Source organism: Elaeis guineensis, chromosome 3, assembly GCF_000442705.2.
Source record: "Elaeis guineensis isolate ETL-2024a chromosome 3, EG11, whole genome shotgun sequence".
In the NCBI taxonomy this organism is placed as follows: domain Eukaryota; kingdom Viridiplantae; phylum Streptophyta; class Magnoliopsida; order Arecales; family Arecaceae; genus Elaeis; species Elaeis guineensis.
In genome coordinates this window covers 92026850-92051344 of record NC_025995.2, presented here as the reverse complement: position 1 = coordinate 92051344, position 24495 = coordinate 92026850, and the positions used below count along the sequence as shown (strand labels likewise).

Sequence of the window (24495 nt, the reverse complement as noted above, 5' to 3'; positions counted from 1 at the left end):
TACAAAGATACCATATAACACTTGACTAATATAAATAAACTAATTAAATCTTAAAAGCTACTTAACATGTTTGGATATTTTTTTTGTATTGCATATTTCTATAAAATATTTTAAGGGCACTTAACCCAATTAAATAAAATAAGGTGGAGATTTGATCACCCTTCCTTGGCCCATAAATCACAATCATGCATTTATATTGACTTAAGCCTCTAACTTAAAATTAATTAGACATTGACCCCTAAGGACTCTCAAGCTTAGTAGGACAAAGAACCTTAAAAATTGGATCAAATTCAAGTTAGTCAGTTTAACTGATGTCTAGAAAAATAGTTTAGAGATTACATTCTGAAGGAAGGTGGTTCATTAATTAATTTCATTTACTTACCTGGCTAACTTAATTGGTGTCTAAGGAAAGCAACAGGGAGACTCCCACCAATCTTACACTTATTTGACCAGTTGAGCGGCTAGTTTGCTATTTGGAGTGCTTGAAGATGACCTTGATAGTTAGGAGCTGTCTAGATCTAGAATAACCCATAGTCAGGATTGACTAAACCTCTTAATTGTTAACTAAAAATATCAAATCTAATAAATTCTTTTCTCTCGTCCTAGCCTTAGGACTCCTTAGGTTCTCTTCTTTAGAATTCTTTTCTCTCTTCCTTCTTTTTTCCTCTTCTCTTTTAAAAAAAAACTTGTTGAAATTAAAACTTGATGAGATCTTTTGGGTGAATACTAGGACATCGATTATTACAACCTGATTTACACCCATTAGACCTAGAACTAGAAAGAACGATTCGATTAAACCGAGTTAAAATTATGGACCCAAATCAAGTGACTGACCCACCACAATAATTAAGAAAATACTTTACCCCCTCATCTTACATCTACTCGCCATGTATCTAGCCTCCTTCTGTGGAGGCGGCACAATACGAAATTAAGTCCAGAATTATTCAAATGATACCATCATCCTATGGACTATTGAACGAGGATCCGTATAAATACTTGGATGAATTTCTTGAGATATGCTCTACAGTAAAAATTCAAATCTTCTTCGATGATGCCCTCAGATTGAAACTATTCTCTTTCTCACTTAAGGACAAAGCCAAGCATTAGTTAAACTCCCTAGATTCTATAACCATTTCAACTTGGGACCATCTTCAGAGAGAGTTCCTTAAGAAATACTTTTCAATTGAAAAAATAAATCAAATTAAAAAAGTCATCACTAGTTTTTTTCGACTGGATGGTGAACTTTTTCATGAGATATGGGAAAGGTTAAGGAACCTCATTCGTAAATGCCCCCACCATGCTGTCTCCAAATGGCAACTTGTTCAGTGTTTCTATGATGGTCTATTAGAGAAACACCGATAAATGATCGATGTATCGTGCGGAGGGTCATTCATGTTAAAGAGTGAGGATGTGGCTTGGCAGCTTTTTGAAATACTTAGTGCAAACTTCCTGCATCATATGTCTGCCACCTCTAGAGAACAGTCCATACTTCAATAGAAAAGAAATGGAATCTATCAGATTGAAAATGTCATGGATATCTACAGTAAGGTAGATGAATTGTTCTAGAAATTATACCATCTTCTGAATACTGGACACTCCCCGATTCTATCTAACCCAGTCCAAGATGTTTGTGTGTTGTGTGTATGCCCGACCCATTTTGTTAGTGAATGCCCAACCGCACATCAATTTTCTGAGTTTGTGCATGAGCAGGTCCAGCAAGCTCAAACACAATAAGTTCGTAGATCAAAAAATGATCCATATTCAAATACTTATAACCCTAATTGGAGAAACCATCCAAATTTTTTCTAAAGACTACAACCAGTGGTTGGCCCTGCTGTACCTAGATCCAACTTTCAGGATCCGACATATAGGCATGGACCATACCACCAGTTCCAAAATACTCCGTAACCATCTACCACTGGTCATAGCTCAGCTTTCGAAGAGAAGGTTCTGAAAGTGCTAGAATGATTAGAAGTCAACACTCAAATCTTTAACTCCCACATGCAATGCATTGCTAATCTAGAGACTCAAATAGGTCAACTAGCAACTACATTTAGTAGGAGGGAAGGAGAAAAAGTATCTAGTGAACCTGAGAGCAATCCGAGAAGACAATTCATGGTTGAGAGCTCCAATGTCTCAGAAATATTTTCTGAACATGCTAAATCAATCATGACTCTCAAAAGTGAGAAGGTGATTGAACACGTGAGTAAAACCAATGAGACCAACCCTAAACCTCTAACCAAGCTCGAATCACCCAAGAACAAGGAGGATCCAATAGTAGAGAATGAACTAACTGTACTGGAATTATTTTACTTGCCTAAAGCCCCATTTTCGAGTGCCCTAAAAGCCCCTACTCCTGTGGATAAGAAGGGAGGAAGATCAATGAGATGTTAGAATTGTTTAAGCAAGTCCAAATTAATCTCCCCATTCTAGACACAATCAAACAGGTCCCAGCTTACATAAAATTTTTGAAAGAATTATACACCCAAAAATGTAAATCCCGATCATAACTTTTAAAGAAAGTATGCCTCACTGAACAAGCTAGCTCTATCTTTCAACACGCTACCTCTCCAAAGCTTAAAGATCTAGGTGCCCCTATCATTTCTTGCATTATAGGAGACTTTTACATTGAACAAGCTCTCCTAGACCTAGGAGCCAGTGTGAACCTTTTACCTAGCTCAATATATGAACTTTTTGAATTCGAAGAACTGAAACCTACATCGGTCACTTTGCAGTTAGCTGATAGATCAATTAAGACACCACGTGGGATGATCGAAGATATTTTGGTTAAGATAGATGAGTTCTATTTTTTAGTTGATTTTTTAGTTCTTGACATAAAACTGAGTGGCAATCCAAAGCAAATTCTTATTATCTTAAGCAGATCCTTCTTAGCTATGGCAAATGTGTGCATCAATTGTAGGGTAGGAGTCATGGACGTATCATTTGAAAATAAGAAACTAAGACAGAATATGTTCGGTGCATCTTAGAGACTATCAATGGATAGTTACTTCGAAATAGATACATTCGAGGACATCATATAGGAAGCAACATCAACAATTTTTGCACATGATTCTCGAGTCACCCACTTGATGCATTTTGGAGTGGATGACTGTGATATGGAGGGAGGTAGTGAAGAAGTAAATACTCTAGTTGATACATCAAATGCTGAAACTACTCTCTCTTAGACAATCAAGTACGAGCTATTACCTGCATTAGCCAATACACCTATAGTCCCATCATTAGAATCACCATCTATACTAAAATTGAAGCCACTTCTGGCTGTACTCAAGTATGCATTCCTAGGAACTAATGACACCCTTTCGGTGATCATTGCATCAGATTTGATCCTGGATCAGGAAGCACAATTGGTTGGTATTTTAAAAAAAAATAAAGAGACTATCGACTGGACCATTACAGATCTGAAAGGAATTGATCCCTCCATCTGTATGCACCACATTTACTATAAGGCAAATACCAAACCCCATCGAGACATGCAGAGGAGTCTGAATCTGAACTTGTGGAAAGTAGTGAAGAAAGAGGTGATAAAATGGTTAGATGCTGGAATCATCTACCCAATATCTGACAGTAAATGGGTCAGTCTTACCCAAGTAGTACCTAAAAAATTGGATGTTACTATGGTGGAGAATGAAGAAGGTGAATTGCTTCTCACTCGCACACCATTTGGTTGGTGAGTGTACATTGACTGTAGGAAACTAAATACCGTTATTAGGAAGAATCATTTTTCATTATCCTATATTGATCAAATCCTAAAACGGCTAGCAGGTCAACATTTTTTTATTTTCTGGATGGTTATTCGGAGTACAATCAGATACTTGTATTCCCAAAAGATTAAGAGAAGACTACCTTTGCCTGCCCCTATGGCACTTTCGCTTTTCAACGTATGCCGTTTGGGCTCTGCAATGCACCCACTATATTTCAATGGTGCATCTTGACCATTTTTTCAGATATGGTGGATAAATATCTTGAAGTATTCATGGATGATTTTTCTGTATTTGAAACCACTTTTGAGGATCGTCTTCATAACCTCTCCAAAGTCCTTAAGCACTGCACAGAGATAAATTTGGTTTTAAGTTGGAAAAAGAGCCATTTCATGATTTGAGAAGGAATCATATTGGAACATATTATTTTCGAAAGAGGGATTGAGGTAGACAAAGCCAAAATTGAGGTCATGTCAAAACTACCACCACCCACTTTAGTTTGACAAATATGATCCTTCTTAGATCATGCTGGATTTTACAAATGCTTCATGAAAGATTTTAGCAAGATATCGAGATCCTTGTGCAATCTACTGATCAAGGACATGCCATTTGTCTTTAATAAAGAATGTGTACAAGCTTTCCACACGTTACAAATAACTTTAACAATAGCACCCATAATAAAATCTCTTGATTGGTCTTTCCCATTTGAAATCATGTGTGACGCTTTCGATTTTGCAATGGGAGCCATCTTAGGTCCAAGAATCAATAAGGAGCCACATGTGATCTATTATGCTAGCAAAACTCTATCCGATGCCCAATTGAACTACACCATGATAGAAAAAGAGCTACTAGCGGTGGTATTCGCCCTTGATAAATTTCGTTCATATCTGTTAGAATTTAAAGTTTTAGTATATTCTGATCACGTAACTCTGAAACATCTACTTTCAAAGAAAGATACTAAATCGCGATTGATCAGATGGATCTTTTTGCTCCAAAAATTAGATCTAAAAATTCTAGACAAGAAGAGTTTTAAAAATATGGTAGCGGACCACATTTCTAAAATCTTAATATATTGATCACACGATGGGTATAAATGAGATCAAAGAAAAATTCTCTGACGAACAACTTTTTGCAACATCCTCTAACCAAATTCCATGGTTTGCTCATATCATTAATTATTTGGCAACAAGACAAGTTTCTTTCCATTGGACAAAATAGGAGAAGGATCGATTTTTCTCACAGGTCAAACATTATTATTGGGAGGAACCTGAATTATTCAAATATTATCCTGACCAAGTAATTCGACGCTGTGTCCTTAAGAGTGAGTATCAAAATATACTTACCTTTTGACACTCTCATGCATGCGGGTGACACTTCAGTGGGAAGAGAACAGCCGCAAAAGTGTTACAAAGTAAATTTTACTAGCTGATATTGTTTAAGGATGCACATAAATTTTGCCTTGAGTGCTTGCGCTATTAGCAGATGAAAAATATTTTTAGAAAAAACATGATGCCCCTATCTTCTATTTTAGTTGCGGAAGTTTTTGATGTTTGGAGAATCGATTTTATGGGTCCCTTTCCTCCATCCTATGGACACGGTTACATTTTGGTTGTGGTATATTACATATCTAAATAGGTTGAGGCTATGGCAACTAAGATAAATGATCATAAGGTGGTAATCAAATTTATCCAACAGAACATCTTAGGTTGATTCAGTTGCCCAAGAGTCATTATTAGTGATGGAGGTGCACACTTTACGGATAAGCACTTTGAAAGTTTAATGAAGAAAATACGGAATCACTTACAAAGTTGCCACACCATACCACCCTCAAACTAGTGGCTAAGTGGAAGTCTCCAATAGGAAGATTAAATGAATTCTCGAGAAGATGATTAGGTCAGATCGAAAAGATTGATCTGGACGATTAGATAATGCATTATAGACCTACCGCATTGCATATAGGACTCCGATAGAAATATCTTCTTATCGGCTCATTTTTGAAAAAGCCTGTCATCTACCGATAGAGCTAGAACACTGTGCATTTTGGACTATAAAGCAATTCAATTTTGACTTAAAAAATACGGATAATAATAGGAGACTACAATTGAATGAATTAGAAGAGCTATGCAATGAAGCATACGAGAGTTCACGAATTTAAAAAGCTCGAACTAAGGCTTGTCATGATAAATACATTTCATAAAAAATGCTCGAACCTAATCAAAAAGTGTGGTTTTATAATTCGAGGTTGCGACTATTCTCTAAAAAACTCTGTTCGCGTTGGGATGAACCATATATCGTAAATCAGGTATTCCCTCATGAAGCAATTGAAATCAAAGACCTTAAATAGGGAAACATCTTCAAAGTGAATGGTCAATGATTGAAACATTATATGGATGAAATCAGATATGGCAAGCAAGTTGACTCAATTGAATTGTAGGATCCAGTCTATAATGGAACTTTGGTTTGATCTGACTGAAGATCTTAAACTTAGCGCTTGTTGGGAGATAACACAATATTTTATTTTTTAGTTATCCAAATTTTTTTATTTTATAAGAATCTAATAAGGACAACTAGCTAAGTTGAGGAGAGAACATCATCAACATCTGACAAGAGCTATTAGAAAACATGAAAGAACCTGCAAACAACAGCAAGTTAGGTGATACCCCTCCTTTTGTAGTTTTTTTATAGTTTTTCTTTTCTTCCATTAGGGACAATGAAAAATAAGTTTGGGGAAGAGAATAACTAATTTAATTAAATCCTCAAGCATGATCAGAAATAATTAACTTTATGTATTTAAATTTTTTCTCGATTTGAAATTAACTAAGTATTCTAATCAATAAGTGAATAACGATCTAAATAATTTTAGAGATATTGAGGAAGAAATTATTAAAAATATCTAATTAATGGTAGAATTTAGATCAGACTAAATTTTGGAGCGATTCTAGAACCCTCTTCCTACCTATCTCAATGAAGAATTTACTTCATGCGAGTATGGGTAAAAATATCAAAGTATACAAAAAATTCACTTTAATCATTGATGGAAAAAAAAAGAGGTTTTAATATTTTTCACTAAGTAATCAGGTCCCTTCGCCTAAATAAGCATTGTTGTTTGTATCAAAAGGTGAGAATTTGAAAAAACCTCTTGTACAGTTAGTTTTAACTTGTAGCTTTTTTATTCGAGTCAGTAAGCCTGAGGGATGCTTTATATCTAATACCCTAAAGCCAACTGGTTTGGAAGTCATTGGTCTAAAACTCACTACAAGAGTCAATTAGAAAACTTAAGGGATTAGAACATTGCACTGACTATATATAAAAATATTCTAAATAGGTTGAGGCTATGGCAACTAAGACAAATGATCATAAGGTGGTAATCAAATTTATCCAACAGAACATCTTAGGTTGATTCAGTTGCCCAAGAGCCATTATTAGTGATGGAGGTGCACACTTTACAAATAGGCACTTTGAAAGTTTAATGAAGAAAATACGGAATCACTTACAAAGTTACCACACCATACCACCCTCAAACTAGTGGCTAAGTGGAAGTCTCCAATAGGAAGATTAAACAAATTCTCGAGAAGACGATTAGGTCAGATCGAAAAGATTGGTCTGGGCGATTAGATGATGCATTATAGACCTACCGCACTGCATACAGGACTCCGATAGGAATATCTCCTTATCGGCTCATTTTTGAAAAAGCATGTCATCTACCGATAGAGCTAGAACACCATATATTTTGGGCTATAAAGTAATTCAATTTCGATTTGAAAAATACGGATAGTAATAGGAGACTACAATTGAATGAATTAGAAGAGCTATGCAATGAAGCATACGAGAGTTCACGAATTTATAAGGCTCGAACTAAGGCTTGTCATGATAAATATATTTCATAAAAAATGCTCAAACCTAATCAAAAAGTATGGTTTTATAATTCGAGGTTGCGACTATTCTCTGAAAAATTCTGTTCACGTTGGGATGGACCATATGTCGTAAATCAAGTATTCCCTCATGAAGCAATTGAAATCAAAGACCTTAAATAGGAAAACATCTTCAAAGTGAATGGCCAACGATTGAAACATTATATGGATGAAATCAGATATCGCAAGCAAGTTGACTCAATTGAATTGTAGGATCCAGTCTATAATTGAACTTTGGTTTGATCTAACTGAAGATCTTAAACTTAGTGCTTGTTGGGAGGCAATCCAATATTTTATTTTTTAGTTATCCAAATTTTTTTATTTTATAAGAATCTAATAAGGACGACTAGCTAAGTTGAGGAAAGAACATCATTAACATCTGATAAGAGCTCTTGGGAAATATGAAAGAACCTGCAAACAACAGCAAGTTAGGTGGTACCCCTCCTTTTGTAGTTTTTTGATAGTTTTTTTTTTCCATTAGGGACAATGAAAATTAAGTTTGGAGGAGAGAATAACTAATTTAATTAAATCCTCAAGTATGATCAGAAATAATTAACTTTGTGTATCTAAATTTTTTTTCGATTTGAAATTAACTAGGTATTCTAATCAATAAGTGAATAACGGTTTAAATAATTTTAGAGATATCGAGAAAGAAATTATTAAAAACATCCAATTAATGGTAGAATTTAGATCAAACGAAATTTTGGAGCAATTCTAGAACCCTCTTCCTACCTATCTCAATGAAGAATTTACTTCATGCGGGTATGGGTAAAAATATCAAAGTATACAAAAAATTCACTTTAATCATTGATGAAAAAAAAAGAGGTTTTAATATTTCTCACTAAATAATCAAGTCCCTTCGCCTAAATAAGCATTGTTGTTTGCATCAAAATGTGAGAATTTGAAAAAACCTCTTGTACAGTTAGTTTTAACTTGTAGCTTTTTTGACTTGAGTCAGTAAGTCTGAGGGATGCTTTATATCTAATACCCTAAAGCCAACTGGTTTGGGAGTCATTGGTCTAAAACTCACTACAAGAGTCAATTAGAAAGCTTAAAGGATTAGAACATTGCACTGACTGTATATGTAAATATTCTAAATAGGTTGAGGCTATGGCAACTAAGACAAATGATCATAAGGTGGTAATCAAATTTATCCAACAGAACATCTTAGGTTGATTCAGTTGCCCAAGAGCCATTATTAGTGATGGAGGTGTACACTTTACGAATAGGCACATTGAAAGTTTAATGAAGAAAATACGAAATTACTTACAAAGTTGCCACACCATACCACCCTCAAACTAGTGGCTAAGTGAAAGTCTCCAATAGGAAGATTAAACAAATTCTCGAGAAAATGATTAGGTCAGATCGAAAAGATTGGTCTGGGCGATTAGATGATGCATTATAGACCTACCGCACTGCATACAGGACTTCGATAGGAATATCTTCTTATCGGCTCATTTTTGAAAAAGCCTATCATCTACCGATAGAGCTAGAACACCGTACATTTTGGGATATAAAGCAATTTAATTTTGACTTAAAAAATACGGATAGTAATAGGAGACTACAATTGAATGAATTAGAAGAGCTATGCAATGAAGCATACGAGAGTTCATGAATTTATAAGGCTCGAACTAGGGCTTGTCATAATAAATACATTTCATAAAAAATACTCGAACCTAATCAAAAAGTGTGATTTTATAATTCGAGGTTGCGACTATTCTCTGAAAAATTCTGTTCACGTTAGGATGGACCATATGTCGTAAATCAGGTATTCCCTCATGAAGCAATTGAAATCAAAGACCTTAAATAGGGAAGCATCTTCAAAGTGAATGACCAACGATTGAAACATTATATGGATGAAATCAGATATGGCAAGCAAGTTGACTCAATTGAATTGTAGGATCCAGTCTACAATTGAACTTTGGTTTGATCTGACTGAAGATCTTAAACTTAGTGCTTGTTGGGAGGCAATTCAATATTTTATTTTTTAGTTATCCAAATTTTTTTATTTTATAAGAATCTAATAAGGACGACTAGCTAAGTTGAGGAGAGAACATCATCAACATCTGACAAGAGCTCTTGGAAAACATGAAAGAACCTGCAAACAACAGCAAGTTAGGTGGTACCCCTCCTTTTGTAGTTTTTTTATAATTTTTTTTTTCTTCCATTAGGGACAATGAAAATTAAGTTTGGGGGAGAGAATAATTAATTTAATTAAATCCTCAAGTATGATCAGAAATAATTAACTTTGTATATCTGAATTTTTTCTCGATTTGAAATTAACTAGGTATTCTAATCAATAAGTGAATAACAGTCTAAATAAGTTTAGAGATATCGAGGAAGAAATTATTAAAAACACCCAATTAATGGTAGAATTTAGATCAGACTAAATTTTGGAGTGATTCTAGAACCCTCTTCCTACCTATCTCAATGAAGAATTTACTTCATGTGGGTATGGGTAAAAATATCAAAGTATACAAAAAATCCACTTTAATCATTGATGAAAAAAAAGAGGTTTTAATATTTTTCACTAAATAATCAATTAGAAAGCTTAAGGGATTAGAACCTGTATATGTAAATATTCTTTCAAAAAATAAATTAAAAAAAAAGAAAGAAAAAAGAAGAGAGAGAATAAGGAGAATAAACTGTAAAAAGATACTACACCAAATCCACATTAAGTTAGAGGACTTAAAGAGAAGAGTGGGGAGTCAGTGAAAGAAGATCTCTAAAAATTTTTATGGCTAATACTCAACCACTAATTGGATCGAATTGATAATCTAATGAAGTATCTATTTAATGATCTGACCAGATATCTACTATTGTTAGGAATGCCTAAGATAACTTTTGATTCAAGGACAATTTGGTGCACAATGCTAATTATCTATTTTACTCGAGGACGAGTAAAGTTCAAATTGAAAGATATGATGAATACTTAATTCAAGTCACTAGAGGTACTAAATATTATAATAATTAATATTATTTTATTAAAATTTGATGCTCTCTGTCTATTTTGCAGAAATTAGGAGTTTGGATTCATACAATTCAAATTGGACTCAAATCGAATCAGATTTGAGTGAACCAAGCAACTAGCTCTCATTCCAGTATGAACGTGACTTAATGATAAAGGATCAAAAAGCAACCTCTCTAATCAAGGGTTCAGATTAAAAGATTACTCTAAATAAAGATCAAGTGTGAACACGACTTATTGATCAATAAAGGAGAAGCAAGAGGCTTGATTTAAGGATCCTTATTTACGCTCCCACCTTTCTTTATGAAATCCTAAGTTCTCTTGTGCCCCTTCCTGAGAAATCAGCCACTCTCCACTTTATAAATAGAACCCCAAGACCTCCATCTTCTTCAATCAAGCCAACCCTAAGTTTTCTTCAAGCTTTCCTCTTTTCCTCTCATTTCATAAGTTTAGGGGAGGTACTAACCCACGCACACCTTCCATCAAATCTAAGAGAGGTCCTAATCCTAGTACCGCTACCCTTTCTTTTCCATATCCCTTCTTCCATTTACCTTTCTTCTTTGGACTTCCTAGACCAAGCCTTCCAACTATCCTACCGCTGTCTGCACGGAGGAGGATAAAGGATTCATGGAGGCACATCCACTATCAGACGCAGCAAGAAGATCAACTTGATTTTGTTATTCTTGTATCAAATTTTTATTTTTTTTTCATTGTATGCTTCTTTATTTAATCAATGAAAAATATTTTTATTGCAATCTCTTTGTTTCTTTCTTAGTTTCTCACAATCTATTATTTTTTTATTTTATATTTTTAAAATAATCGACCTAAGATCTCTACAGATACAATCCCGACTAATTCTATCTGTATAGTAGTGAGTAGGGTTATTTTTAGTATGCTACGATATGCATCAATAAGCTTTGTCAAATTATTATGACTATCTCGCATATTCTACTATTTAACATTATTTTTTTTTTAAAATGTATGTGTATGTGCATGTTTTTCTTTACCATATAATTATTATAATAGCAATTATACAGTTTTGCAAGAAAGCAAAATGCATTAAACTTTTCTAAATACAAATTATTTCCAAAGATATTGATGTTGGATTCAAATGTAAATTATTTTGCCAACTTAATGGGTTGTAGTGTTGATACACTTCCGACTAAGTAACTTGGTTTTCCACTTCATTCATCTAAGTTGAAGAACTCAAACCGGAGATTGCTCATTGAAAAGGTAGAAAAAAAGACTATCAATGTGAAAAAACAAAGTTCTATCCATTGCAGGAAGATCAATGCTGGTGAATGCATTTTTTGGTTCATTACCGATTTATTAGATGTCATCAATACTTCTACCTGTTGAAGTAGTCAAAAAAATGAAAGAGACGATGAGAATTCCTTTGGAGAGGAAGTAAAATATATCATGGAATTCATTTTCTAGTCAGCTGATCACAAGCTTGTCGGCCCAAAGAAGTGGGAGGCATGGGGATAATTAATCTTAGAACCTTCAATCAGTGCCTTCTAACAAAATGGTGGTGAAGATACTACACAGAGCAAGACAAACCATGGAGAAAACTAATATAAGCTACATATTATTCAAATAGGCTACCAAGCCAATAGTCCATCAACAATCGAAGAATAGCATCAACCACTTAGAGGAGCATACTGATGGTCAGGAAAACTTTCCCTAGTGCTCATGGTTTAAGATTGGCGATGCATGGCAGCCAAGTAGCCTTTTGGCAAGACATTTGGGTTGCACAAACATCACTCAGAAGCCTCTTTCTAGATCTGTTCTCTCTAACACTAAACCCATTCATCTCAGTGCAAGGCTTCTTCACAACACAACAGAAGACACAGCTATTCAATTCCATGAGCTACTTATACAAGAGGAAAAGAATCTCTATAGCTCATGCTTAATCTACTCAATGAATTTAGCTTGACTCCTACAAATGACTCCTTGGCATGGAGATGGACAAACAAACAGGTATTCTCGATCAAAAGCTTCTACAGGTTCCTTTGTAATGGTGGCATAGTATCAACTTTTGCAAAGATCAACTGGAGGCTTCTAATACCAGAAAGAATAAAAATCTTCAATTGGTTGGTTTTCCAAAACAAGATCCTAATTGCGAGCAATCTAAGGCAAAAAAAAAAAAATCAAGTCCCCATCCTATATTCTCTCTGCAATTTAGAGGTAGAAAACAAGTGATCACGTCTTCGTCACATGCCCCTATTCAAAACAAATCTGGCAATCAATAATCCCAACACCTGGCATATCGCAAATGCCAATATCAGTCAAACTTTTATAAACAATATGGAGAAAGAACATATCAAATCAAATAGCAAAACAATCCTGGGATTATATAGCGTCTGTATTATGCTGGAAACTATAAAAAGAATGCAACAATCGAAGATTCCGTTTCGAAGCAAATTCTTAATTTAGATTGCTGAAACTTTCATTACAAAAAATTTAATTTTTAGCAACATAATTTTAGCGATAAAAATTATTTTCATCATAAATAATTTATTTTTATGATAAATTTTTTTTCGTTATAAATAATTTATTTTTATGGTGAAACAAAAAATTATCGTAAAAAATTAAATATTTGTGATGAAAAAAATTTTCATCGCAAAAAGTTACATCTTTTGCGACAAATTGTAATTTTCGTTGCTAGAAGTAAATTTTTAATGATAAATTTTTTTTTCGTCATTAGAGTTCTTTTTTTTTACGATGAAATAATTTTTTCATCATTAAAAATAAAATTATTTGTTACGAAAAAAATTTCATCACTAAAAATTAGATTATTTGCGACGAAATAGTTTTTGCAAAAAATATAATTTTTACGATAAAATTTTTTATATTTAGCGACGAAAATATTTCATCGCTAAATATTATTTTGTTGAAAAAAATTAAATCTTTTGCAATGAAATTTTAATTTTCGTTGCTAGAAGTACATTTTTAACGATGAATTTTTTTTTGTTGCTAGAGTTTTATTTTTTTACAATAAAATAAATTTTTCATCATCAAAAATAAAATTATTTATGATAAAATAAATTTTTCATCCTCAAAAATAAAATTATTTGTGACAAAATAAATGTTTCGTTGTTAAAAATTAATCATTTGCGATGAAAAAAGTTTTCATTGCAAAAAAATAGTTTTTGCAATAAATTTTTTTTTGTAATTTCGTCGCTAAAGATTGTTTTGTTGGGAAAAAAAAATATTTTAGGATAAAATTTTGCCCCAAAATGCGAGAGAGATCCTCTTGGTGTCACACGCCGCCGACATGCCTATCCCTCCCCGATCAAGCTTGGCACAGACCGTTGTCCTCCCTCCCCGATTGAGCATGCCACCGATCGATCGACGTCTTCCCTCCATGCCGTTTTGCCGGTCAAGTCGCCCTCTCACTCTCTCTCGCCGCCGCCATCGGTCCTCTTCCTCCCTCCCTCCTCGATTGAGCTTGGTGCCGGCCGTCGATTGTCCTCCCTCCCCAATCTAGTGCACCACCGATCGGATTGAAGCCCTCCCCGATCGGCATCCTCCCTCCACGCCACCGTGCCGGTCTCTCTTGCTCTCTCACGCCACCACCGCCGGTCCTCTTCCTCCCTCCCCGATCGAGCTTGGCGCCGGCCGTCATCCTCCCTCCCCGATCGAGCACGCCACCAGCCGGTTTGAAGCCCTCCCTGGTCAGCATCCTCCCTCCACGCCACCATGCTGGCCGTCGTCCACCCTTCCCAGTCGAGCGCACCACCGGTCGGGTTAAAGCCTTCCACGTTGAGTCCACCACCATCGTCCTCCCTCCACCACTGCCGTCATCCCCAAAAAAATTTATTTGCGACAAAATAAATTTTTCGTTGCTAAAAATTAATCATTTACGATGAAAAAATTTTTGTTGTAAAAAATATAATTTTTTATGACAAAATTTTATATTTGGCGATGAAATTATTTCATCGCTAAAGATTATTTAGTTTGAAAATTTTTTTTTGTTGTTTTAAGGCAAAATTTTGCCCCAAAATGCGAGAACTGTTCCCTCTCATTGCCCACACCACCAACACCTTGCTCCCTCCCCGATCGAGCTTGGCGCCAGCGGGCATCCTCCCTCCACGATCCCTCCCCGATTGCCGTCCTCCCAAGCCACCACCATGCCGGCCGTCGCCGGTCGCGTTCCTCACACCCGTCTCTCTCTCGCTCTCTCACACCGCCGCCGTCGATTGTGTTCCTCCCTCCCTGATCGAGCTCGGCGCTGGGCGTCATCCTCCCTATCCGGTGGAGTGCACCACCAGTCAGGTTGAAGCCCTCTTCGATCGACGTCCTCCCTCCACGCCATCGTGCCGGCCGTCGGCCCTCTCTCTCAGTCGCTCTCTCACGCCGCCGCCACCGTACCGGTCCTCTTCCTCCCTTCCCGGTCGAGCTCAGCACCGTCATCCTCCCTCCCCAGTCAAGCATGCCACCGCCATCGCCCTCCCTTCGCCACCATCGGTGTTTGCTTCCCTGATTTCTCCCTCTCCCTCTCCCTCCCTCACTTTCTCTATCTCTTCCTCTCTTACAGTGGTTCCTTCCCCTAGGGCCGTCGCCGCGTCACCCTCGCCGTTGTCGTGCCGGTGCCACCGTCGTCAGGCTGCCGTCATCGAACCGTCGTCACCGTCGTCGTCGTCGAGCCACCGTCGCTGTCGCTGCACAGCCGTCAGTACCCATCTCTCTCTCTCTGGGATTCATGGGGGAGTTGAAGATCAGACCATTTTTTTTAATTTTTTTAATTTTTTAATTTTTATTCTCTTTTTTAATTAATTTTAGTCATTAGGCATGATTATTTGTTATACTACTCCGAAGCATAGTTCATGATCTGAAAATAATTTAAAAATAAAAATAATTACAATAATAATATATTAATTGTAGCATAACAAATTTATAAATCTTAAAATTTTCATTCGAGGATAGCATGTATAAACCAATGTTTGTCCTTTAATGAAAAAAATATTGGTGCTCTACACACTATCCTCGAATTGTCTTTATAGATAGTTTGGACACGTGAATGAATTTTATATTGTATACCATGTGCTTCTACATTGAAAAGTTTTATCGATATTTTTGGTCATGTTCTCTGGATACATAGCACAATTTTAGTGTTTGTGTATCTAGGGAACTATGCCAAAATACTACCGAAATTTTTTTGATGCAGAAGACATATATTGTAATATTAAATTCTTACATTTCTGAATGGGATAGGACCATCACCCTATAGATAGGGGATATGAGGCATTAGTCAACTATTATTACATAAAATTGATTGTATAGTTTGTATCATAAATATGTAGGCATGGATCGTGGTTGGATGTCACTGCACGATAAGTTCTGTCTCGAGTATATTGCGGGTATGACGTCTTTTATGAATGTGGTGTCCATCACACTAAAGAAGATGGGAAAACTCGTTGTCCATGTCGTCGATGTAAGAATTTATTTTGATGTACCCTATCAGATTTCAAAATTATTTATACGAATATGGTATAGATGTGACTTACAAGAGATGGACTTGTCATGGTAAAGATTTGCCGACTAACTCGAGCATGTTGCCCAGGAGTCCCACAAATCCGTTGTCAGTAGATGGATCCTTATATTTTTGCAAAGCAAGCGAGACTAGTATGGTATATTGATGATAGCAAAATGAAAGAGCATTGGCAAGCTGCAATAAGAGCTCAGCATAGACATTTGTTCGATCCCACACTTTTCACATGCTCGAATAATGAAAATTTAGAAAATGAAGTCCGTATAACTATTGAAAATGAAGCATATCAAATACAAGCACTAAATAACATATGAGTGCTAGATAACACGGTCGACATAGGACAATTGCAAAGAGACGACTGTGAACTTGAGGATGTTCCTATTGTTGGATCGTCAGTAAGGGCACGGGCACGAGCACAATCCAACAATAATTTGAGATCATAATCACATGTGGATGATGACTTCATCAACGACGATAATGATAGCACTTTAGGGTCGATGCCTTCTATGAGTCTTGCTGAGGACAACTATATGGACACGAGCTCAGATTTTGAGAACAATAATTAATATAAATAAGTAATTCAATTTATTTTTTTGTTACATCATGTAATACTTGAGTTTTTTTTATTATGTGCTGATTTAAATTATTTTAATCATTGCAGCATCATGGTTGGTCCTGGATGTGGACGTTCGTAGGGTAGACAGCAGGCCGCACTTGATGATATACATCCTCACTTTAGCATTTTGCACGATAAATTAAAGGATTTAGATGAGACTCAGCCGTCCGAGTCCACAGAGCAGACTAGTGCTCAGCCAGAGCTTGTCCAACCGAAGGTCATGGCACTGCAGCATCATCTCCCTATAGGTACATCTCTATCAATTTATAAACTATTTATATTTTTTTATTATATACATCCATTGATAGATGATATATATTCATTTCACGAATTTTTATATGCAGGAACACAGCAGCGACATGTAGTGCGTGGTCCTAGTAGGGTCCTTGTTTTGGAGAAATATGTATATATGCATAATGAAAAGCCAAAAATACAGATATTTTGAGATCATCTGGTTGGCACAGAGGCTAGTATAGTCTGGAGGAGGGAACGAGGCCAAGGATCGACATCTGGAGGAGAAAACGAGGCCAACGACTCTGATGATACATAGTTTATAGTCTTTTTAAATTTTAAATAGTATATGAACTTGTATTTTTATATATGACAACGGTGGCTATGAAACTTATTTGAAATTGCTATTTGGAATTGCTATTTCGAATTTGAATATTTTTATTATGTTAATATACTTTTATGTAAAATATATTTGATCTAAAAATTTATATTTAAATAGATATTTTTTTGATAAAAATATAAAAAATAATTTATTTTATTCATAATTTAATTTAATGATGAAATATTAATTTCATCGTAAAAAATAATTAAAAAATTTTGATAATCGTAAAAAAAAAACAAATTTTGACTATATTGTGCGATGAAATTTTTTTATTTCGTCGCTAAAATTGCTACTAAAATAATTTTCATTGCTAAAAATAATTTTTTTCATCACAAATTTTATTTTTTTTCTTTATTTTTCTTTTAACAATAAAATTTTTTTTGTGACAAAAAATATGACAAAATTTTTTTTTCATTGCAAAAAATTACAACGAAATTTTTTTCATCACAAAAATTATGATAAAATTTTTTTTCGTAGCAAAAATTACGATGAAATTTTTTTCATCGTAAAAATTATGACAAAATTTTTTTCATCACAAAAATTGTGACAAATTTTTTTTTTCATCGCAAAAATTGTGACAAATTTTTTTTTCATCTTAAAAATTATGATGAAATTTTTTTTCATCGCAAAAATTGCAACGAAAATTTTTTTCATTGCAAAAATTACGATGAAATTTTTTTTCGTTGCAAAAATTGTGACAAAATTTTCTTTCATCACAAAAATTGTGAGAAAATTTTTTATTTAGCCACAATAATTAGCGACAATTTTTTTTTTCACCACTAATTTTTACAACGAAATTTTTTTTTCATCACTAAAATTAAAAAATAATAAAAAATTCAAATGAGTAACAACTGATTTTTAACGATGAAAATATTTTTCATCATAATTTTAACGATGAAATTTTAAGCTCTTGCGATAAAAATTTTTCATCGCTAATGCTGCAAACTCTTCCGTCGTCTGGTTGACTATTTTTGGCAACGAAATAAAATTTTTTCGTCGTTAAAATCTTTTGCTACGAGGTTTTTTCTATAAATTTTTAGCGACAAAAATTTTCGTCGTTAATATTTTTAGTGATGAAAATTTTATTTTTAGTGATGAAAAAATTTTATCGTAAAAAATTAAATTTTTTGTAATATTTGCGTAACTGAGATGGAATTTTGGAATGCTAGAAATTTCGGAAGGCGGAGACAAGCAATGGAACAAGTCTCGTAGAGGATTAAAAATAGAATCCCATCGTAGGACACTATAGTTGAATATGGCAGCAGGCCTCAGATGTTCGAACAACAATATCAGGAGATTGTATATATCCAAGGAATCCTGCATTACCTCTAGGCCTAACAGCAGCAATAGCTCTGAAATCCTTCATTATTTCTTGGACTTCAGTGATTTCTATAACTTGGCGACATATGCATGATAAGTTTCAGAGGCCTCAGGAAGACCATGGCAACTCCAGTCAACTGGAAGAGATGCAAGGATGTTTTAGAGATAGCTCAACATTGGGGTCTTTGCATTGGTTGTTTTTATTTCTGCTCTGAACTTTATTTTTCAATGATCAAATGCATCGCATCTCCTTAATACAAGTAGCTATGTTTAGAGCTCTAACAAGATGAAGAATTGACAGATTTTGGATATCTATGTGCAATTTTTTAGGAAAAAAACCTCCCAAAAAAATGATATTGGAAACTCTGGAATATTTATGTGTGGTTATATATATTAAAGCACACCTTTCTAAAAGTGACAATAGGACTACTCATATTTCAACTTCATCTGATCACCCCAAGAAAAAACTTCCTCTGATCCCTTGGAGAGAGAGCAAATTTGGATATACATTTCCATTTAGAGCAACTATATATATAGGGTTTATGGAAATATAGTTCTAATTAAACCTTGCTTACTTTGCAACGTACAACCCTGCTTGGATTGATACATTTCATTATGGATGAACACGCATGTCAAACAAAATGCATTAAAAGTGTACCACACTTGGCTTTTCAAAATGCCTCGTATGCTGTCACTTCACACATAGACTACATTGCCTTCTACGTACCGAAAAAAACGACAATATTGCCTTTTCTAAGTCTCTCCGATACCCATTTGTGGGCGTATATCTATCTACATTCTCCCATGTATGCAAGGATTTGCTCGTATTCAAGATCGAGATGAGATGGGTTTGGGCCAGGCCACCCTTTTCCCAACATGAAGAAATTGCAAGCTAATATGCAGGCCCAGCCCAAAGTCAAACTATGGGCTCTAACAACACATGCTCTATTTCATCCTAGCCTATTTTGGGTCCAAAGGCAATGATGCCCTCGTTCAATATGTGATATGGGATGGCAGTTTACCTCAGTTTATTCTAATACTCGCTAAGCTCGATTAGGAGCCGATTTACCCATCTCAATTCCAAGTTGGCTTCCAATAGCAGCAATATGCAATGAGTCAAATGTAGCAGCAAACATCTGAAACTTGTATAGAGAACGAGAGGAGATCTCTTGCTGTACTCGTAATGCATCGTATGGTATGGTGCATCATACTCATCATCCATTGTATGATGAATGATTGCACGCGGTCGTGTATGATGTCGCATGGCTTACAATCGAGTATGAGTGTCCATTGCACGATGAACGATGTACGTGATGCTGTAGAAGTTTCTTACTCATAGATAAAATGTAATTTTTCTTTCTTACTTTTTTTTTTTTTTTTTTTCTGCGAGATAAATTGGAGGAAGTAAGTTACTTCCCCCAGCATTTTATTTACAAATCAGCAAGAGATGTATGTGTACGTTACAAACAGTTGTGGGTTGCCAAAGTAACATTTACAAGTACTTAAGGTTTAATTTTTCATGCGAATTTGACTCGGAGATTTTACCATCACGAGCAACCTTTGAGGCTTCTTTAGTTTCGTATACCGGTGTGACTCTGCATGGTCCCGTTCCATCGGTGGAGTTGCTTTCTACTCCATCCTACTCTCCCCCGCCCGTCATTCACGTGAAGTTCTAATCTGTTGGCCAGACGATGCATGCATGGATGGTTCCATCCCATCCAATTCCATTCTCACATCTGCTCGGTTTGTTGCCTTTATGCAATCTCCCACCACCTCAATTATGACCTTATCTTTCCTTCACTAGTTGGCCTGCAGTTGCTACTAACCAACCCTGGTTCCCTGAGGTGTTCAAGCATCTGAAGCCATTCCTCAGCTTGTTCTTGTGAGTGGCGGATGAAAGAGGAAAGCCTCCTGTTTCGCCATCTCGTCAGCTGATTTCGCTTCAGACTAGAATATCCTACAGTTTCTTTCCTTCCGGGTACACCAGCAGCTGGTAGCAGTTTGGCTTTCCAGAGCTGGAGACAGCTTCCTCCCAAGATTTTTCCACCTCGATCCTTCACCTCTTATTCCAAAGGTCCTGGTAACATGCTGGCAACTGCGATACGGCTAAATTCTGTAAAAGAAGGTGCCAAAGACTCTGAGTAACCGCATCAAAAGGTAAGTGGTTTCCCTGCCGTTGCAATAGAGAGGGCAGTAATCTGGCCCTCTCAGTACTCCCTTCTTCAGTAGTTCTAGGCGGTCAGAATTTGGTCGTCGTAACATAAACAGCTAAATATCTTGACCTTCTCGGGTATGGGCAATTTCCAAATTAATAATACGGCCGAAGTGGGAGATGTTTCCACCATACATCAGAAAATGGTTAATTAGAAGGAATGGAACTCCATTTCCATGCCCATCGACCGTTGCTGTACTTAGAGATCATCAGCTGAGTTGTTCTGAAAATGATATTATTTTCAGCGGCCATATAACCCCACTGTAGAAAGACTATTTTCAATGGTCAAAATTGCTGCTAAAAGATTATTTCCAGCGGTTGGAATATTTTAGAAAAACAAGTCAGATGACTGTTATAGATACTTTTACAGTGGTTATGACTGCTGGAAAAAGTTTTATGTAGTGGAAGACAAACATTACTAAATCCTGGAAAAGACCATTACAAAAGCTTTACTTTTCTCAGCGGTTGTGTAGCATGAGAATTAAGGATAAAGCTTGGAACTCCATAAATGGGTTTCTAAAGTCTGACGTCCAGTCATTCCGAGCAATATATAAATTCTGCTGCGCTTAGGAATTAATTCCTTGCTAAAAGGAACAGAGGGGGAAAGGTCCAACTGACGGATCTTCCATTCAGCCAGGCAGTTTGCAAAGTGACATTCGTTGCCCATGTCCAATTGTCGGAGAAAAGCACTGCCAGAGCAAGCCGTACACACTAATGCTGTCTAAATTATTGGTAGTTAGGATCTCCTTAGAACTTTGTCCAATAAAATCTGAACCATCTTAAACATATTCCCATCAAATTAGGACATAATTGTTTCTAGTTACATTATGGATGAAAGCGACAATACTGTTCTAACTAGGATTATGGTGGGGGCGTCCATACACCTAGCTATAAATTAATACAAGGCATGCAAGGCCCTTCTCTCTCTATTTACACAAAGCAAGCTCTAGAAAGATATACATCGGATCCCCTAATTGAACTTTGAGACCGAGAGAGAAGGCCGATGCACCACACAGTCTAGTATGCCTTGCTAGCTTCTACATCCAGCAATGATGTGGTAGAACATAAGACAAGGGAGAATATACCATCAGATAATTCATGGCACAAGGTATATTCTTAAACTCATAGACGTGATTTTTTTTTTTTTTTTTTATAGTTAATTCATCGCCTGTCCTGTGAATATTAGTTACTGCTTCATGTTTAATTTAACGATATATACATAGACGATGGCATGTTCCTTAGTATATAGCCCACCTATAAGTTATTGTCGCAAGAGTTCTTAATTATCAACTTTTACATTGCAAGGACCATTTAAAGACATCAACAACAACCAGGTTGGGGAGCAGCCTCATACTCATCCCTCCTTAATATATACCATTCGTTTTATATGGCGTCCATATCTCGAACTCATATAACAATCCTTTTATTTTCTTTTTCTAAATCTTCACATTAAGTATTAATGAATAGCTCTGGTGATTGGATCCAATTATTTGATCGATCATATATATATATATATATATATATATGAAGTTTCAATTCTTTATTTACAGTTTTAACTTGAAAATGTTACCATCAGCTAGTGGCCTTTTTTCCTTTCCTCGTGACCATGAGGAGCCCAATATGTCGCTACCTTGTTTAGCCAGAGACGGCAAGGTATGACTTTAGTGATTTGTGGGTGAAATATTTGTCAATTTCCAGCTTCACATTTTCTTGCATTGATATCCAAAAAATATACGTTGTGTATTGATAAATTATTTAAAATTAAATGTTAATTTGTCGAAATAATAAATTAACATGTGGTTAATGCATCTGTTTGCAAATAATGAAATTGCAATTTGCCAATGCATGTGATTTTTATATTAACACGGTGCACTGCAACAATTGATATGTATTTATTTTTATGTTTCGAGATGATGATTCTTAGTCGATTCCCGACCTATGCTATACGTTATGATTTTGTGGAGTTTGAACAAAATTGCTTTTACAATTTTGCATATCTACTCTTCACCAACTGCATTGATGTTAACCAGTGTGGTGAATAATGAAAGCAACCCCATTTGTAACGGTTTGAAGTACAACAAACTAGCAATAAGATAAAGTATAGGTGAAAAAAATTTCTTTCCATTGAATTATCAATCAAAATATTTTTGTATGTTTCTTTATATATATATATATATACATATATATATTATAATATATATATATACATATATATAATATATATATACATATATATATATATATATATATATATATATATATATACATATATATATATATATATATATATATATATACACACACATATATATATATATACACATACATATATATATAATATATATCACTGATTATTAACTATTTGTAAGTTAGTCCCTATTATGTTATTGCTTTAATTGGATTCTTACAAGCTGCAGCTCATGTTATTGTTAGAAATGCTAGAAAGATGAAACTAGCCCAATTAGATCCTATTTGGATTGTTGGTGCAGTAAAATTTGAGAACTTTTACAAGTTGAGCTTTTAAGAAGTAGAGTTTTGGAAAATAAAATTTTTATAATAAATTATTTGCTATTTAGTAATTATATTATAAAGTGTTTGAAACTTTAATATATATTTGATAACTAAAATAAAAAAAATATTTTTGATATGATAAAATGACAATAAAAAATATTACACAGTATTATATAATAAAGAATAATATAATATAATATTATATATTAAAATATTATTATATTTATAATATTATTATCATATAAGATAACATAATATTATAATGTAACATAATATTATTATAATAATTATAATATAATATAATACATTAGTTATAATCTAATAAAATAATAGATATATATTATTATAAAAATAATATTATATTATTTTATTATATATATAATAATATATAATAGATTATATTAATTTATAATGTAAATTTTATTATATTTAAAATATTATTTTATTAATATAATATAATAATAAATAATATATTATTATGCTATAATATAATATTACTATAATTATGATGTAATATATAATGCAATATAATATAATGGTATAATCTAATCTAATAATAAATTATAATATAATAGATTAATTATATTATTATGATATAATAATATATATTATTACTAAATATTATATATATCAAATTATATTTTATAATATAATAATATATAACAGATTATGTTATATATTTATAATATAATAATATATCATAAAATTAATTTATTATTATATTATATTATATTTATAGTATAATAATATAATGTGATATGATATAATGTTAATTATGAAAATTTTAGTGACGTTTCGGTCATTAAAAAATTTTATTTAAATCAAAATAGCTTCTCGACATTAATCAGAAAGCACATCTGGGGAAGCCTTAAAATGAAGTTTTTTTCAAATAAAATCTTTTAATTTTGTGATAAAATTAAAATAGTTTTCTGATTTTATCAAATACCACTGTACTATCCAAAAATATTTTGAAGAATTAAAAAATATTTTTTGAATCTTAAAAATTTAGCTAAATGGGCTTTAGGCACAAACAGTTTCTCATGGGTTGTCTATTCAGGAAGCTGAGGAGTTCCGACACAAAAAAGGGGAACATACCTTTTGAGACCCAATGCAACCTCAAAGATTATGCCA

At 34.3% G+C, this 24495-nt stretch overlaps 1 non-coding gene across 1 annotated transcript; it reads right to left on the bottom strand.

The window, feature by feature from the left end:
- Positions 1 to 1198: 1198 nt before the first annotated feature.
- LOC114914050 (small nucleolar RNA R71) lies at positions 1199 to 1304 on the bottom strand. Its single transcript, XR_003800483.1, has one exon. It is a non-coding gene; the product is annotated as a small nucleolar RNA R71 (small nucleolar RNA).
- Between the last annotated feature and the right edge of the window lie 23191 nt (positions 1305 to 24495).